At 40.3% G+C, this 18,431-nt stretch overlaps 1 long non-coding RNA gene across 1 annotated transcript; it reads right to left on the reverse strand.

The window, feature by feature from the left end:
• Positions 1 to 1,498: 1,498 nt before the first annotated feature.
• On the reverse strand, positions 1,499 to 6,596 carry LOC134101502 (uncharacterized). The gene is made up of 6 exons (XR_009941389.1): positions 6,455 to 6,596; positions 5,859 to 5,949; positions 5,522 to 5,661; positions 5,230 to 5,372; positions 4,609 to 4,774; positions 1,499 to 4,459 (listed from the first exon to the last, which is right to left on the reverse strand). It is a non-coding gene; the product is annotated as an uncharacterized LOC134101502 (long non-coding RNA).
• Between the last annotated feature and the right edge of the window lie 11,835 nt (positions 6,597 to 18,431).

An 18,431-nucleotide genomic window follows, 5' to 3' on the forward strand; every position in this document is an offset into this window, starting at 1 on the left:
GTTAAATCTCTGTTGTTTTATGCTAACCCTACTTCCCTGCATTCCTACTTACAGTATAATTGTGTGATTCTCTCATCGTAGAGAGACTGGGCTATTTCTTGCAGAAGCTAATCTGTGACTATGGTTTCTAAAGGTGATCCTCGAGTTACAAAGGCTGTCGCCCTGTCAGTGGAGGGACAAGTGGACATATTCATCATAGTCACAGAAAGATTTAACCAAATATAACTTTTCTAGTGATAGACTTCTATGATGTAGTACATCTAATTTGGGATTGTCATAGGGAATTTGGATAATATTCACCTTCTCATGAAGAGTGTTTAAAATTGGGTTTATAAGGGTCATAAGTTCCAAATTATAAATACCTGTCTGCTTTCAATGTTCTAAAGTAAGTTGTGTAACACGATTGGGGGAAACAGGTTCCTTTATCCCACCAGAAACATGCAACAGACTTAATCTGATTTACTCACAGGGCAAAATAAGTTAATATGGATTTCTTCAAGGGTGAATTTGTATAGCACACATACCGTATAAGAGATTTAATTGCATTCATATGTAATTTGTACTACGTTTTTACATACATTAGTTTAAACAGATTTCTGTATCTTTGCTTGTATGATGTGCACTTGGACCTTACAAGGGCCCCCGAACTTTATTTCACAGAACCACGCCCGCTAAATGAAGCCTGGTTGGTTTTGTGACCGCATCAGTGACTTTCCGACCTAAATAATCCTTTGAAGTTCGCCTACAAAAAAGCCACCATCTTTGCCCAAATAAGGAGATCCGGTATCTTGAGATTCTTATATGGGAAAATAACATGGGGATTTTACATTTTCTCACCTGTTAAACTCTCACGGGGACGAAGAAATTGGGAATGCAGACGTCAAACGTACAGAGTTTTGTCCTCTGCCTTCAGGTGGATACTGTGATCTTCGATAGGTGAAGATGGCACAAGTTGATCTTTGCTACCCCAGAGCTAATTTACAATGCAACTGGCCAGTTAGCTTCAATTACTGTAACACCCAGAACTCCTTATATGGGCAAAGATGTAAGTCTGTAATTGTTTTACTTGACCTTTTAACTTACACTTTCACCTCAATTGCCTTTTTATTGATCAATTTGTTATTTTAATTGTATTTTATTTATTTATTTATTCATTATTTGATTGTATGTTTTATTGATATTTTATGATTTTTGTTAGTGGCCTATACTGGCCTCTCTTTGTGTATCTCGGCTACATTGGAAAAGAGGACTGCCCTCAACTGTATTTCCGAGCATGAAATAAAGGTTGAATGAATGAATGAATGAATGAATGAATGGCAGCTTTGGATCCTATTTGTATGTCAGTGCATTGCCGCAGTAGATGTTTGCCCAGTCTAGAAAGTAAGCCCTCAAACGGACAACTTACCAGCTTCCCGCCTGGTTCTAGGCATGCATGCGCCTCTTGCAAGAAGTTCAATATTTTCGTTTACACAGGGGAGGCAAAAAAACAGGATTCTGCTGCCTTTTAATAAAACCCCTAACCAAGGGTTAGGGTCCTGAGTTTATTGATTACAATACAAAAATAAAAATAATTTTCTTGCTCTCAGTCTCTGAAGTTCAAGAGAAGTGATGGAGAGCCGCGCAGAGCCCCAGTTATGTACTTTTATACTTGTCCATCGGAGCCTGAACCTATTGCATCATATCACAATCAGCTGTCTGTCTATCTCATGTTCCTCTTTCTGGTGACTTCCCTTTAAACTCTGACTTATACAGCATACGCATTTTGCTTTTATATGGTTATGTGGTTATTACAGTTTTTCTCAAATGCTAAAACATAAAAGCCAATCCCCTAAATCAAATGACCAGTTGTCTAAACACATTTACTAAATCTAGCCATAATTTTTCAATACCATAAACACATTTCACATGAAGACACAATTCACAAAACACAATCCTCCGTTCTCATAAATCTAAGCACATTTTTCCTTGCTAAAACAAATGTTGCAAAACAAATTCTCAAATGAAAGCTCATGCATGCAAAATGCTTGCCACAGTCAGCAATTACTGAACACAATGAACACACCTGGCGTCATTTATTACACACAACGACTCAAAATTGAAGACACTTGTTGCTAATGCGCACAGTGACTGTGGTGTGTGTGTGTGTGTGTGTGTGTGTGTGTGTGTGTGTGGTGTGAATGAAGAAAATACATTTTTTTACGATTGTTTACACACTAAAATATTTTTTTTCACACAATTAGCAAAATTTTACTTCAAGGAGCAAAACACCTCCACAGATTTGCACAACATTACACACAATGTCTGCTTCACCCTTTTTGCAAAACATTACACACAGTGATTTGTAAAACTCTACACACATTTCCACACCTTAGACACAGATAAGGAGTGTGAGGTTACTTCCTTGTCATTACAAAGCCCCGGATTGCCAATGACTACACTAATGAACGAATTGGATAATCACATCCACCAGGTGTGTAAGCACACATGTGCAAAATTGAAAATGCAGCACTCAGGTGTGCTATACAGTCTTGTTGCTTTTGCAGTAGTTGCTCTTCAGAGTCAAAGTGTACGTACTTTATGCAGTAGTTTTTGTTTGTCTACATATTTTATTTGTTCAATTGATTTCATTGTTGGTTGATTACTGTAACTGATTATGGTTAGAAATACTGTAAGTATTGAACGAAATACTTGAAATATTCAGTCTACAGCAGTCTTCAGTGTTGTACAATGCAAGTGCAAGTTTATAGACCTACTTATGTACACTTTCCCTATGTCGAACTACAGTAATCATGAAGAATGTTGTGGGTTTGTCACTATTTTTTGGACATCTAAATGATCCCCTACATAACAATGTCTGGGCAAAAATCTAGCACATGCTATTTCCAAATTTTTCTTTTTACAAATGCGTTTTGCATTTATCACTGCAGTGTGAAACTGGCTGCAATAGTGTCAGATCATTGAGGACCGTGTTTGTTAAATGACAACTAATAGCATTTTTACAAATATGTGTATATGTTTTGACTGAAGTGTGTATGTTTTGAATGAAGTGTTTGTTTTGACTGAAGTGTTTCATTTTGCAAAGAATCTAGGAATTATGCAAACTGAGTGTGGCGTTTGGATACCTGTGCTTAAATTTTGTTAAAAAGAACTCGGTTTGAAAAATTGTGTGTAAGCAATTGAAAAAAACTGTAAAAGACCTTCACACCCTGATCATGTTTTCAAGAGTACTGTTGTGTGCAATAGATTCTGTTTTTTTTTGCATTGAGTTGTGTTACAGTAGTGTACTTGCAGAATTTTCTGTACTCTTCATATGAAACTCACAACTCTAAATGAAGAGCTCTTTTCCAAAACGCTATAAATCCATTTTTGAAAACATTACTGTACTGTAACAAATTATGTTACTGTATTTACAGTAATTGTGTGTTTCAGGTAATATCAATAAAAATGCAGTTGTTTTGTTAACTCATACAGTTTCACTGAGATTATTTGAAAAACAAAATTTAGAAAATATATTTGTGAAAATTCATTAGTAAAATGGTGGATATAGCATTTTTTGAAAAGAACTCTTCAAATGCCTAATCCTTTGCAGAGATCTAAGAAGATCCGTTCCTCTAAAGTTTTTAAAAAATATGCATTGGCAGTTATGAAACAAAGAACCTTCTCACAAATTGAGCAATGTGTTTTAAATTGTTTTGCTGTAGTGTGTAATGATGTGTATAGTGTTTACATTTTTGAAAGCTTCAAGCTGCTCTTTTGGTGTGAAAGTTTGAGTTTTGAAGTGAGAAGGTGTGGTTGTGCTTATGTAGCTTTAGAAAAGGGTAGTGTGTTTAGACATTGGGGAACATGGAGGAAACGTTTGTGAAATGTGTTTTAGCTTTTGAGAAAAACTGTAAGCACCATTTACTGAGCGTATACTCTATAAGCTTGATTAAAATACTTTACATTTTCTGCAAATATTCTCTTAATTCTAAGTAGAATCTTTAAAGTTAAATAATTATTCTTTAAATATTAAGTAAAAACAGACTTTAAACTTAGATAATTATTCTTTAAAGGTTAAGTAAAATCTCACTCTAAATCTAAACAAAAACAACTTTAAGTAAAATCACACTTCTAGTTTAAGTAAAAATGTTCACACAAGTTATCTATTATTGCCACATTTGCACATTTTTATTAAGATATCTATCTAGTGAACCTTATGCAATCTGACTTTGCCGCGGTTCACATTTTCTGCCACCTTCTACAAGGCTTTGAGTCTAGCAGGAGGAAAGGGTTGAATAATAATAGCAGAGGGTGAGTGTGAGTGAGTTGGCAATGGGGGCCAAAAGTGAGCAGTGGAATGAACAGATGTGTCAGACTCACTCCTTCCTCCGAAACCAGGTGATCAGGCAGATGACAAGCAGCAGCATGGCGATGGTGCCAATGATAAATGAGTACAACAAGACTTGATCTTGTTCATCATCTAAAAAAAAATATTATCATAGTAATTATAAGAGTTGTTTTATAATAATAATGATGATAATAATAATAATAATAATAATAATAGTAATAATAATAATAATAATAACAACAACAATAACTATGCAATTAGAAGCATATTCCTTTTTTAACCTTTGTCCACAGTGAAGGTTTGCATTGGGCTCCATTCTGACCAGGGTCCATTGAAAAAAAACGTTTGTGGCCTGACTCTTGCTCTCACCCTATACTTAGAGCCACCCTTCACATCTCCCAGCATGTCCCGTGCAATGATTGAATTATCATTTTGTTTCGTAAAGTTCTAAGGAGAGAGAGGTGCAATGAACATCAAATCAAGTAATTACATAACATTTGGAGTAAACAAACAAAAGGTTTACAAGATGGGCATTGAAACAAGTTGCCTATCAAGACCTTAGACACAGAAAAACATAATTTCCCTAAATATATATAAATATTCCCCAACAGTGAACACAACTTAAGTTCACCCTCCTCCTCCTCTCCCAAACTCTGATGCAGAAAGGTCTATCAGAGCAACACACTGTAGCAGTTGTACAGTACTTGCAACATTTCTCTAGCTGGCTATAATGAGAAGGAATGGGAGTGACTAGGACGCATGACATGGCGTTTCAGAGCAGTGTTTTGAAACACTTGTGCTTCAAAGCCTTGACACTGATCCGAGACGTCAGTGTCTAGCGTCATACGGCTAATACTACAGTAGGTTAAAACAGAGAACAGAAAATAAAAACAGATGCTCACCATAACTTTTGTTTCATTCAAGATTTCCACATGAAAATTGAAGTGCTTCACATAGTCATGCCTGTACTCACTAAAACTAATGTTTACATCTCCTGAGTTTTTGTCATATATGGCTGTTATATTCTGTGGCGGTGGGAGCTTGACTGTCAGAGAGAGAGAGAGAGAGTTGCAAACAATTTCATTTTGTACAAGCTGTCTTCTCAGGATACATTTGTGCTGTCCTCACACACACACATGTATAAGATGTTGTCACCCCCCCACAGACACACACACAAATGCTTATGACCCTTACGTATATCTGTTACCACCAAAACAATCGGTTTGCCTTCTTGAACGGTGAGTGTATGTTTAGCCAATATGTTATTAATGGCTGCAGTGAAATAAGATCCTTTCAAAGTTGAATTCCAACACCTAGCATCTGGTGGCAATGAGCTGAAATTATCAACAGATTACAGATTAGGCAGAGAAACAGAAGACAATGTATGCCTGTGGTTATTCAAACTGTTCAGTGTCATTCAACCAGCCAAAATACTTTTTAAGTCAAGTCATAGAATAAATAATAATCTAAAATAATATAAAATACAAAAACTGCTTTCTTCATGCTCTTATTGTACACTGTTGGTTATTACCAAAGACTCATTTTGGTGCCAATAATGACGTCAGAAAAGAAACAGGTTATATTGCTGACTTTGAGGCTGATCTCACTGAAGCATTCAGGCTCTAAGGGCAAAAGCACAGAGTAAAATAAAATACAGTTAGTCACACTAGATCCATCAGATTAGACACCCAACATCACATAACATCCAGATCTGGTAAAGAGCAAAGCATCCATATATTAATATATAGCCTATTGATAGGCCTCGTCGATTGATCCTATTGCGTTAGGATTTCAGCAGGGCTGATAATCCAGGTTATCAAAATACAGTATTCTACTAACACAGTATTGTTACAATGTGAAAGGGGAAATTTAATATGCAAATTCACATGCATCTTTAATGCAAAGTTTTAAATAAAAATATCAAACAAGAACACAACAGCATGCAATTATAATGACACCCCGGCCAAGTCAGCTGCTAAACTGACTTTTCACCGGACATGCAGGAGAGATGGACCAGAGAGATAGAACATTACACAGGTGTCCTCTCAAGTGGCTGTTGACTCAAGAGATGAACACAGAGGCACGAAGAGATAGTGCGAGTAGCGCATGCGGCGAGACTCGACTCACCGGCATTTAGATCTGCGTCCCCATCTTCACTGCCTCCGTCTCCGCTCTGCGCGTGGCCAAGGGCCGGGAGCAAGAGCAAGAGCACGAGCAGGAGCGTCCACACTTCGCGCGCCATCTCTCTCCTGACTCAGACACACTTTGCCCTCGCTATTACCGCCACTGCTGAAGGGGAGGAGATTGTGGTGGAGATAGAGTGAGTGAGTGAGAGAGCGAAAGAGAGACCAAGAGAGGTTTGTGGGTCTACTCTAAAAAAAAAACATTGAATAAGAAACAATCAGTGCTTGAAGTGGGCCGGAACGCAGCGGAACGCAGTTTCGGAACTTCTGTATTTTCGTCTTTTCGGTTCCGCCACTTTTTTCTGCGTTCCGGTACTTAGGCTACTGAAATTAATCCGATGCGGCGACAGTGGCCCGAGATAATAGATAATATCACAAGACCGATGAAAGACTACGTTACCCACGAGCCACGACAGTGCCCTATCTTTGGGTCGCGGACCGGTACCGGGCCACGAGAAGATTACCATTGGGCCGCCGGCCGACCCTCTCTGCCTTCGTCGAGAGACGCACCATGCGGCCGCGGCCGCACCCTTTCTTCTCGGTCATATTGCTGCGCATTGTTTCGCACAGAAATAACAGGCATATCAAATGAAACTGCAGAACCCGACCTTTCCAATGGCGCTATCCGCTCGTTTCTATGATGAACGGTTCGCGAGATAATTAGCGTTGAAAATTGCAGTTAGGCCTACATACAAATATGAATGTCACATTCAGTTTTGCGTCATACCCATTCTTCTCTGTGAAATATCTCACGTTTTCGCACCTGCCCTATGGCAAACTACATATCAAAATAAACAGAGATCCTACTGATTCATCAAATTTCTGCATTTTGTCATTTGTCATATAGCCATGGCAGATGCTTGATATGCCATTTCAGGACCCAACATAGCAATAGAAATAACACTTACATTCACACTTACTCTCTTGGTCTGACTTTTGACCTTGAATCTCTGTTCTTTGCCAGTTGTTAATATTGTTAATTAAATCAATTTAACAAGTAGGCTAGCCTATATTTCACAGTTTTCTTCGTCTGGGCCTTTAGCCCAAAGGTTCAACACTAAAGCACTTTTCTTCTTTTTGTTTATCCACCAAATAACGATGTCCACAGACAAGGTAGAGCATGTTGCATGATTTTATGACAGTATGATGTATTGCGGCATCAAAGCAAGTCAAATTTGTGGTTTCTGAGATCTCATTTCATCAAACCACAGGTACGCTACAGTTATAGTGCGGTTATAGCCGATAGAGGGCCGCGAAGTGAATGCAGAAGTGCTGTTCACCCTGTTATGAGTTGATGAACTGCTGAAATAATTTTGGAAACATTATATTACGGTACAAAAAACTCTTTGATGTTGCTTTAAGGTTCTAGGGCCTTCAGCCCAGTCTATTGTTAGGCCTACAAGTAGGCTATCACACTGGTCTGGTTCATGTTGTTTTAATGTTTTTTCAGTATTCCATTTGTGAATTAGAAAAAAAGTAGCCTAGGCCTATAGGTTATTGCTTGAAAGAATGATTAAATTAAAATAGTTTTTGAACCAACACATCCTAAAGACTTGATTTTTTTCACCGCACAAATGTCGGAAAATCAGAGTTCCTGCACTTATTTTTTCCCACTTCAAGCACTGGAAACAACCAAGAGAGTGCAGACATATTTAGGTGCACCTACATTTAGATTAAAGAGTCACTTCACCCCATAACTCCACCAACTTCACATTTCTGAAAACGGCTTTCAAAATGGGCGAGACAAATTTGGAGAGGGAGTGCAGCACTGCTGCAACCAATCAACCATGGTGATTTCGTGTCAATCTGGGAATGAGTGCTGCAGACATGGTTTATCACAGGTAGGCTAATCAGGGCAGCAGGTGTTGGGGCGTTTCATTCCTAATTTGTAACGACCCGGTGACGTATACTAGAAGTACAGGACTTCGTCAGCATTCCAATAGCATTTTGGACCAACGTGCCAAGGCATGTCTCAACCTGTAGTACTGTATGCGCGGAGAGCAATATCTCCAATACAAAATCAGACGAAATGTTACTTTTGTCGAGAAACACGATTTTTGTCAATATTAACCCTGGTAATAGTACAGTTCACCACTTATGAGTATTTTCAATCAATAAACAGCTCAAAAAACATATTTTAGGGTGCAGTGATTCTTTACTGTTGAATCAGTAGCCTATAGAGAGAAGTTCTTACATTGAAACTGGCATTGATTACATTGTGTTGTGACTAATATTACTCTCGGCTCACTCATTCATGCATTTATCTCTGCAGGGTTGATTACTGCAATGGACTGTTCACAGGTCTTCCTAAAAAGACTATCAAACAGCTTGGTGATTCAAAATGCAGCAGCTATGGTTCTCACAAAAACAAAAAGAACTGAGCACAATACTCCAATTCTTAAATCTCTGCGCTGGCTTCCAGTAAGTCACAGAATTGACTTTAAAGCACTCCTGCTTGTTTATAAATCAGTAAATGGAGCAGGACCTAAATACCTATCAGACATGTTTCAGCAGTACACACCTTTTCGTCCTCTCAGGTCTCAGGAGAAAAACCTGTTAATAAAACCTGCTGAACTAAACATGGTGAAACAGCTTTTAGCTGCTATGCAGCTCAGCTTTGGAATTGGAACCAACTTCCGGATGACATTAAAAAGGCCCCAACTGCAGCCAGTTTTAAATCTAGACTTAAGACAAAATTGTTCTCAGATGCTTTCTGCTAAATGTCTTTTAATTATTCCACCTTGAGTCTTTTATGCTTTCTGTATAAATCTTTATTTTTAAATGGTGTTATGCTCTCCTTATAAGTTTTGGAAATTGAAACCTGATGTGTGTGATCCCTCAACATGGAGAATTGCACTCATGGTGAGTAGTACTGGTCTGTTCCTTTTACTACGCTCTGCCCTTGGTTGGGCAAAGGGAGATTCAGGTGAGTAGGGCCCCTGTCTTTCTTAACCGAATAGACAGTATTTGTTTGGGGATAGTTTTTGTTGGGTGGTAGTCAGCGTCAGTAACGGCTGAGCTATCGGCCCTGGACATTAAGGTCTCCCCAGTAAGAAAGGAAATTTATGTGCGCACACAGATGGGCCTACATCAACGAATCTCCAAAGAGTGGCAACAGCTCTGGGTGTTTGAGAAGGATCATTATCACTGCTCAGGCGCGTAGGAACGTAGTAAGCATTGGGGGGGACAAGAATGAGGTCCGTTGCGCGCGCAGAGCGCGCGCCAAATTTTTTTTATAGCCTATTAATAAATAAAGGGGGCGAATTATAAGTCACATAAGAGATAAAAAACCTATTGCTGAAGTTTTAATGGCCCTCTGTAAGATGCAGCTTTGAAAATATGTATTTCAGTCTTTTTCTTAACCTATATTTTTGGAACTGGGAAGAACATCTGCACATAGGCTATTCAGAACACATTTCTTCCCTGAAAACGCACACAGCTAGTCTTTAGGACAACTTAAACTGACTCCCCCAATGCTTCCCTTTACATGGTTGCATAAACGTTGCTTAAATGAAAATATGTTTCTTCTTCTTGACTTTTCATATGCCATCTAAGTCAGCTGACAGATGGATGTGCGTTTTGGGCACAATGAATGGGTTTGCCCTTAGTTTAAATGGAGACGCAGGGAGAGCGCGCTGTGGCTATTGTTACCTGTATGCAGCCAGCTCAACAAAGTAACGTGGTTAGAAGATTCCTGTATGCTGCATTGCCGTGACCATTTCCTTGTGGATTTTTCTCATTGGAATACAGCTAACGAACGCGAAAGCTGAGATTGCCTTGCGCATCAGTGTTGGAACGATACTCAACAAACTGTGAGATAAACATTGTTTTTCGTGTCTGGGAGATCTCGTTGTCGTTTTTGACTGTCGGCTTCTTATGTTTATTGTTTGGACGCATGGACACTGAACTTTGAGGGGGTGTTTGTTTGTGCATTATGAAGCTTTGTGTTAATTAGTATGTGTCGGGCCTTCACCTCAGCGCGTAAGTTGCGCGCTAGGTGGCCACGAACGAACTCATTGCTTAATTTGTGACAAAATACAGTGAGTAGCCTATTCATCTTTCATTTGTGTTTTTTCATTTGTTAGATTATTGCATGTTTGACGTAGTTTGTAAACAGGCATTCTGCTCGTTTATCTTAAAGAGGAATAATGCAGGATTGGCGATTTCATCTCTGGTTTCGGTTTCGTTTTTCGTTTTCGCTCGTTTTATGCTTGCATATTTCTCTGCAGAGCTTCCCCGACAGCTTTAGCGTGTATATTTATAGGCTATATATAAATATATAAATTGCAAGCGTGGTTCTTCTTGTTCCTTTCGCGTCTCTGACTTCCAGATGTAAACAGCAAACGATCGTTTATCAGAAAGTTGCAAGGTTGTAATTAGCGGATAGGGACACTAGGGGCGGGAGGAAATGTGACTGTTTTCGATAAAACTGGTCAGTCAAGCAAAACAACGATTTCTAAGTGATTTTATGACTATGAAAAAGTTGCATAGGGTCTCTTTAAGTCAACTGAGGCCTTCGGTTGCTCATATCCGCCCGTAACCTTATGTACGTCGTGACAGTGTGTAGATTATAATAAGAGGCAAATTGTTACACATTTAATTTTAAAAGCCTATAATAGGATGAACAAAGTGTATGGACTTGCTAAATCCAGGTAACCAGATAATTAGGCTATGTGCCACGTCAAGCGATAAGCCTACATTTAAAAGCGACAGCCGTAAGACTAACTTATTTAGGCTATCGTAGACTACTGTATTCACCCACAATAGGCTATCCTTAACTATTTCGAAAAGAATGAAAGAAGGCCGTAAACTAAATATTTGGACTGAGAGAGTAGCCTACATTATCTTTCAGACACTCAGGGTGAGGAAGTGCTCCATGCTGCATTATTGAGACGGGCTTCGTTTCGGGAAACATTCTTAAAACACAATGTGAAAGACCTCCGATGCGCACCGATAGCTATAGTTATGGGGCCGTAACTCAGGAGGATATAATTGAGCTAAGTAATCAACAACATCTGTACTTTGCAGCGTTTTTCTTTCGGGAGGGGATCCAACATTGGGGGTGTCCCGACCCCCCCGACCCCCGTGGTTCCTACGCGCATCACTGGTTTGCTAAATTAGACTCTGGTAAAGTCTATTTCGTAAAAACAGACCTGTCTTCTAGTTAGCACATTCCACCTTAAGTCTTTTATGTTAATTATTCTTTATTGCTTTCTTTTTATTATTTTTATTTTATTATTATTACTATTATTATTACATTGCATGTCAATGCAATGTACTGTTATCACTGTTCTTCTTATTATTATTATCGGGATAATTATTCTTCTTCCGACCAATAATAACACTAAAACCACTGAACCGTTTGACGTCATTCAAACACTCCTACAAAGGTCTTGTAACGGAGATTTGTCCATTGTATTTTTCACATTTGTGAACTTTATACTTGTAGAAATATTTACGATAAAAGATTTTAAAATTCCCATAGAGTTAACGTTGAGACGTAGCCTGACGAGCCAGACCCACATCAAGATGTAGGGTCTGGACACTCACCGTAGACAGGGCTCAATCGGAGGGGTGGGATAAACAGTTGTCTTTCAAATTCCCTCCCCGCAATAGGATAACGCTAAACGAATAATCTTCTTGTTTTCAAGTAGCAGGATGCGTAACCAGGGGGTCAGGATTTGACTGATTAGCTTCGCCGATTAGCAAGGCACTTCCTCGTCGCCATTTTCCAGAAATACATCATGTCCGGTGCCGTTTTCCCATAGTTTTCCTCATGCTGATTGGTGGCTGTTCCACTCTGAGCTCATGCATGAGCTTAGTGTGGGCACAAGCTCTCCTTCTGTACCTTACGTCAATCAGTAACCTGGCACTTAATTGGCTAAGTAAAACGGCACCGGAAACAAGCCCCTTGAAACGCCATGTTGAAGCCTGAAAAAATCGTTCAATTTTGGCAATTTTCACTAGCCTAGCATTCCCATTGAAATGAATGGGGGCGGGACTTGTTCACTTTCTCCAGTTCTTATAATACCTCCATGTGCGTAACCTTCCCTCTCCACGCAATAGGATAACGCTAAACGAATCATCTTCTTGTTTTCAAATAACAGGATGCGTTACCGTCGCAACTTCTGGTCGCATGTCAGTCACCATTATGTTAAGCCCACCCACTGACTCTATACACGCTGTGATTGGCCCGCTTTTTATTTTCCATTTCTCAGCTCGTTGCTCTACGGAGCGTTGCTAGACTGCCCCGCCAGCCAAATTACATTTGCTGCCGCTAGGGGCGTCTAGATTTCTAGGCTAGTTGAGACGCGTTGGCGGCAATGATTAATTGTTACGTCAGTGCTCAGCTGTCAGTAATCAAGGATCTTTGGTCTAACGTTGAAGTATGCCTACCATGCGCTAAACCTGAATGTTATCGGCTTGTCGTAGGGCCTAGGCTAACCGGTTAGCTCTGGGTAACGTTATAGCCTACTGTATTTAGCTAACGACAATCAAACAGATTGCCCGGCTCACGTTTTAATTAAGTAACGAACACAGCTAAACGTAAGGACAACGAATTCTTACCTTATGGTCTAAGTTATCCACAGTAGGCTAGTCCACTTATTTCCGTCATGCATTCTTCTGGAGCTAGTGTAAAGCTTGCCATAATCTTCTATCTATCACACACGTCTGACTAAATTAAAAGTTCCAGAAACACTTTGTAGGCTTAGGCTTTACCCTTACAAACTGTAATCAGCATTTTCTGGCATCCACACAAATCTAAAACAATAATGTTTTCAATAGCTTCATAACGTTTTGAGAATTTCAGCCTACGCAAACCCTCTCACTAAGGTTAGGTTGTTGATATGTATAGCCTCTAAGCTCCCCGTAAAACTAAGTAACAAATTTGGCTATAGCCATAATCTTGATGAGATATTGATTCAATCTTTACTTTTTCTTACGACAAATTCAATAGTGTGTTTGGAACACTGGACAGAATCTTGCATGAGCGACCCATGATCGAATAGGCACTTTGGTGCATATTTAACTTGAAAATTGAAACTGCACTGTAGGTGAACTTCAGTAGGCTACTAAACAAAATGTCAGCGCTTGCAACTCTTGTTTGAACTTGGCAACTTAATTTCAGTCCTTTATAGTGTCATATTGTCTTTTTAATTAATACAATGCTTACAGCAACCTGCATTTACATACAATGGTAATTCCTTCCATGGAATTACATTTTCTAGTTATTATTACTCTTTGCTCATCTATGCTTTTATCTGCTATTACTGTTTGGTTTTTGTTTATGTAAAGCACATTGAATGACCTCTATGTAAATGCGCTATATAAATAAACTAGACTTAACTTGACTTGACTTGACTTATAGGTGCCATCATCAAGTGTTGATTCAAGACTGAGCAAAACACATAGCATCAGGCGGCTTACAGTGTAACTGCAACCTAAAATATGTTTTTTTGAGCTGTTGATTGATTGAAATTACTCATAAGTGGTGAACCACACTATTACCAGGGTTAATATTGACAAAAATCATGTTTTCCGAGAAAAGTAACATTTTGTATTATTTATTGGAGATACAGTATAACTCTCCGCGCCTTCTACAGGTTGAAACATGCCATGGCATTTTGGTCCAAAATGCTGATGTAGTCCTGCACTTCTCTGGCGACACTACGTCACCGGGTCGTCACAAATTAAGAATGAAACGCCCCAACACCTGCTGCCCTGATTACCTGTGATAAGCCATGTCTGCAGCATTCATTCCCAGACTGACACAAAATCAATTCAGTTGCAGCAGTGCCCAATTTCAGAACGTCCCGCCTATTTTGAAAGCCTTTTTCAGAAATGTGAAGTGGGTGGAGTTATCGGGTGCAGTTACACTTTAAATAGGAAGACAAACAAGGCTCAGGTTGAGTCTCATAATTCCCTAATGGAAGACAGACATGTGACTAATCAAGCCCCCCCCCCCCATGAAAGTCTCCCGACGTTGCTACTGGGGCGATCTGGATGGTTCCAATCAGGATTGTGCCGTGCTGGCACCTAGGACCGCTCCTCTGGACCATAACCCTCCCAGTCCACTAAATATTGAAGACCTCTGCCAGCACAACGAGAATCTACAGTAGGAGACGATGAATCGAATAGGCTGGCCCACTATTGATGATCCTAGGGGGCAGAGGGGGTTTAGTTGCTGGGGTGAGGGAGCTGGTAGTGACCGGGCGTAGGTGGGAAACATGGAAAGTGGGGTTAATCTGCATGGACGTTTGAAGTTGCAGACGGTAGGCGACTGGGTTCACCCTACTCAAGACCTTGAAGGGCCCAACAAAATGTGGAGCCAGCTTGCGGGGCTCCACCCGCAGAGGATGGTCTCATGCTGACAGCCAAACCCTCTGCCCCGGATGCAGAGGTGGTGCGGGTCTGCGGCGACGGTTGGCATGGCGCTGATATAGTTGTGCAGACCTTTGCAGAGCCACTCGGACCCTGAACCAGACAGGCCTGCACCTCTGGACAAAACTCTGGGCTGAAGGAACCCCAACCGTGATCCGAGACAACATCTAAGGGAAGACCAAAAAATCTAAAAACATTCTGACAAACGATCTCAGCAGTCTCGTGAGCAGTAGGGAGTTTCGGCAAGGGCATAAACTGACAACCCTTAGAAAAATGGTCCACAACAACGAAAATAACAGTGTTTCCCTGAGAGGGGGGGAGACCAGTGATAAAGTCCATGGAGATGTGGGACCAAGGTCGCTTGGGTATGGGCAATGGGAGAAGGAGACCGTGGGGTGGGGTATGAGGACACAAACGGGCTCAAACGGAGCAAGTAACAACAAAGGACTTGACATCCACATTCATTCCTGGCCACCAGAACTGCCTCTTAAGAAATTATAGGGTCTTGCCTGTGACTGGGTGACTGGTCAACTGCGAAGAATGCCCCCACTGAAGGACCTGAGATCTCACCACAGCGGGGACATTGGCTCGATTGAAAGGTCCATTACCCGGATCTGGCTCCTTCCTCTGGGCCTGTTGCACCACTGTCTCAATTCCCCACCGTACAGGGGCCATAATCTTCGAGTTTGGATGGATGGAAGCTGGGGTCCTGTCACCATCTGAAAAAGTCTGGACAGAGCATCAGGTTTCTGGCTCTTCGAACCAAGGCGGTAAGACAAGACAAAATCGAAACAATTAAAGAAAACCCTTAACCCTGACTGGGATTAAGTTGTTTGGCCTTCTGCACATGCTCCACATTCTTGTGGTCTGTCTATACAGTAAACGGATGTTGAGCCCCCTCAAGCCAATGACGCCATTCCCTACTAGGGCCACTTTGATTGCCAAAAGCTCACAATCTCCCACGTCGTAATTTCTTTCAGCAGCAGAGAGGCGAGCGGAGAAGAAGGCATTCGGATGGGAGCTTGCCATATGCAGGACGTTGAGAGAAGATAGCCCCAACTGCCACATCTGAAGCATCTACCTCAACAATAAAAGGGAAAGAAGGATCAGGTAAAGTCAAAATGGGAGCCGGGGTGAACCTGCTCAGCCACTGGAGGCCAAAAGGGCCAGGCCTCTTCTTGGTGAGATTGGTTAAAGGGGCAGCAACAGCACTGAAGTTTATAATAAACTTCCTGCTAAAAGCATCAGCTACTGACTGACTCAAGGTGATAACCATTTGAGCCAATCACAACAGAGAATGTGTTTCCTTGGAAACCGTATAGAACGCTGAAACTAGGGGAGGGGCCAGTTCCACTTTGGGTAAGTTTGCTGCTCGACTGAAAATAAAAGCTGATCGGTTTATCTTGATTGGTACGTTTTCAGTTAAATAGTTTAGACCAGAACCATATAGATACAGTACATCGGTAACACTTTATAATAACGACACACAATTCATCATTTAGGCCTATTAAGCATTTATTACCTATTAGTTAATTAAGATAAGATAAGATAAGACAAAACTTTAATGTCTGTTTGCACAGAAATTTGTCTTTGTTTTGTTCATCATTAGTAATTCATTGTTCATGCATAATTTATCATCAGTAAAGCATTTGTTCACAAAATTATGAATGGTTTGTTCATAGTAAATAATAATATATATATTTTTTGCAAATACATGGTTTCATGGGTGCTGCTGTTACAGTGTACCTACCTAATTAGGTACAGTGGTACAACCTGTGTAACAACATGTACTATCATTGTACTTGCATTATGTATTTGTTGGTACCTACATATAGTTGTTACATTGTAATACTGAATGCTTTTACAAAACTTTGCCAATTTGCCTACATTTTTCATCAGAGGCAAATGGCTGACCTGAGACCTGCTGGATGGGGTAAATCTGATCATGAAAGATTTGATATACAAACCATTCTTAGCTCCAGTCAAGGGGTCATTGTCTTCAGTGTACATGTAACAGTTGTGCTGCTACAACCTTGTTACGGGTTTATGCCACTGTATCAAAGAGTAATAAGTGTGTACCAACACAGTTGATAAATGTAACAGCTGCACTGCTACACCTTTGTTACTCTTTGATACTGTGGAATAAACCTGTTAAGTGCACCAGTCAATTACTTGCAAGCACATATGACATGTGTGTTGTGTCTTTGATGTCTTGGAACATGTCTGCCATTACCCTATTGATAGATACATTTTACTATGTCTGATAAATAATTTTGTATGTTTGTGCGCAAATAAAGACAAGGACCAGTGAATTCCAAGGACAACACAATTGTATTATCTTTGCAAAGAGAGAGAATGATACAACACAAAATGGTTCATACCAGACTCTGACCATTTCAGTCTGGGGCCTCCTTTTATACCAGGGTTGACGTATCTATACAAGATTTTACGTATCTAGGGTCTCTAAGTTGCCCTTTGACATGTTTACCTGGCTAAAACTTGGACAATAAGCCCTGGCCTTCGTCCCAAACATGTGTCCGAGAGAACCTTTCATACAGAACATTACTTCTGAATCAACAACAAATACAGAACTTGTGGTCAAGAACTTGAGCCTACTGTAGGTAAACTTTCGGTTCCCTTAGATAAATCAGGTAAAAGGGACTACACAACAGTGTTGAAACCTTATCTTGTGCCCAAAAGTACAAAGAGTACAAAAACATCTGGTTGGCACATTAAGATACAAATGAACAGACCTATCCATTAAAAAGATGAACCCTCGGCTACAAAGCACGACCACACAGAACACAGTCTACACATGCAACTACACTCTTCCCCACTCACGATGGCCAACAATTCCCCCATCCAATGGAAAGGAACACACATACCATCAATCACTGTAGGGGAACATAAATACCCAATCAACAATTGTACCCAATCACACTTGTAATATGCTTTTTCAGATTATCAATATAAATGAGAATACATGTTTCAATAATTTCTCCAACAATTCACCCTTTTGATAATTATGAAAAACATCGATCTTTTAAGCATTTCTGTTCCCTAAAAGAAGTCATACATCATAAGTGATTTACTCAGGGAAAGTTGAGAGACACAACACATCAAAATCGGGGGGGGGGGGGGGGGGGGGGGGGGGGGGAATCTGGATGAATGCCTCCATCATAGTCATCATCAGGGTCGTTGAAAGGATTCTCGAAGTCACCACCATAGCCATCTCCGTAGTCCGTGTCACCTTCCTCCTCATCAGCTGAGCTAACGGCCACCCCTCCCCCACTTTCAATATCAAGTTGGTCATAGGAAGGGGGATCGTCAGCCAGCAGCATCTGAGTCTCAGGATACACAGCAGTTTCAATGGCTCTCTGCAACAGACCTCGCACACAAGGAATAATACAACAGCCCAACATAGAAATTAAACTCTAAACAACCAAGACAGAGGTTTTTACATTTTGTACCGCCCCTTTCCAGCTACCAAACCATTTTTGAGTCATTAAACTCTCAAAGAAATTTGGTTCCACTCCAGA

Source organism: Sardina pilchardus, chromosome 14 (genome assembly GCF_963854185.1).
Source record: "Sardina pilchardus chromosome 14, fSarPil1.1, whole genome shotgun sequence".
Classification (NCBI taxonomy): Eukaryota; Metazoa; Chordata; class Actinopteri; order Clupeiformes; family Clupeidae; genus Sardina; species Sardina pilchardus.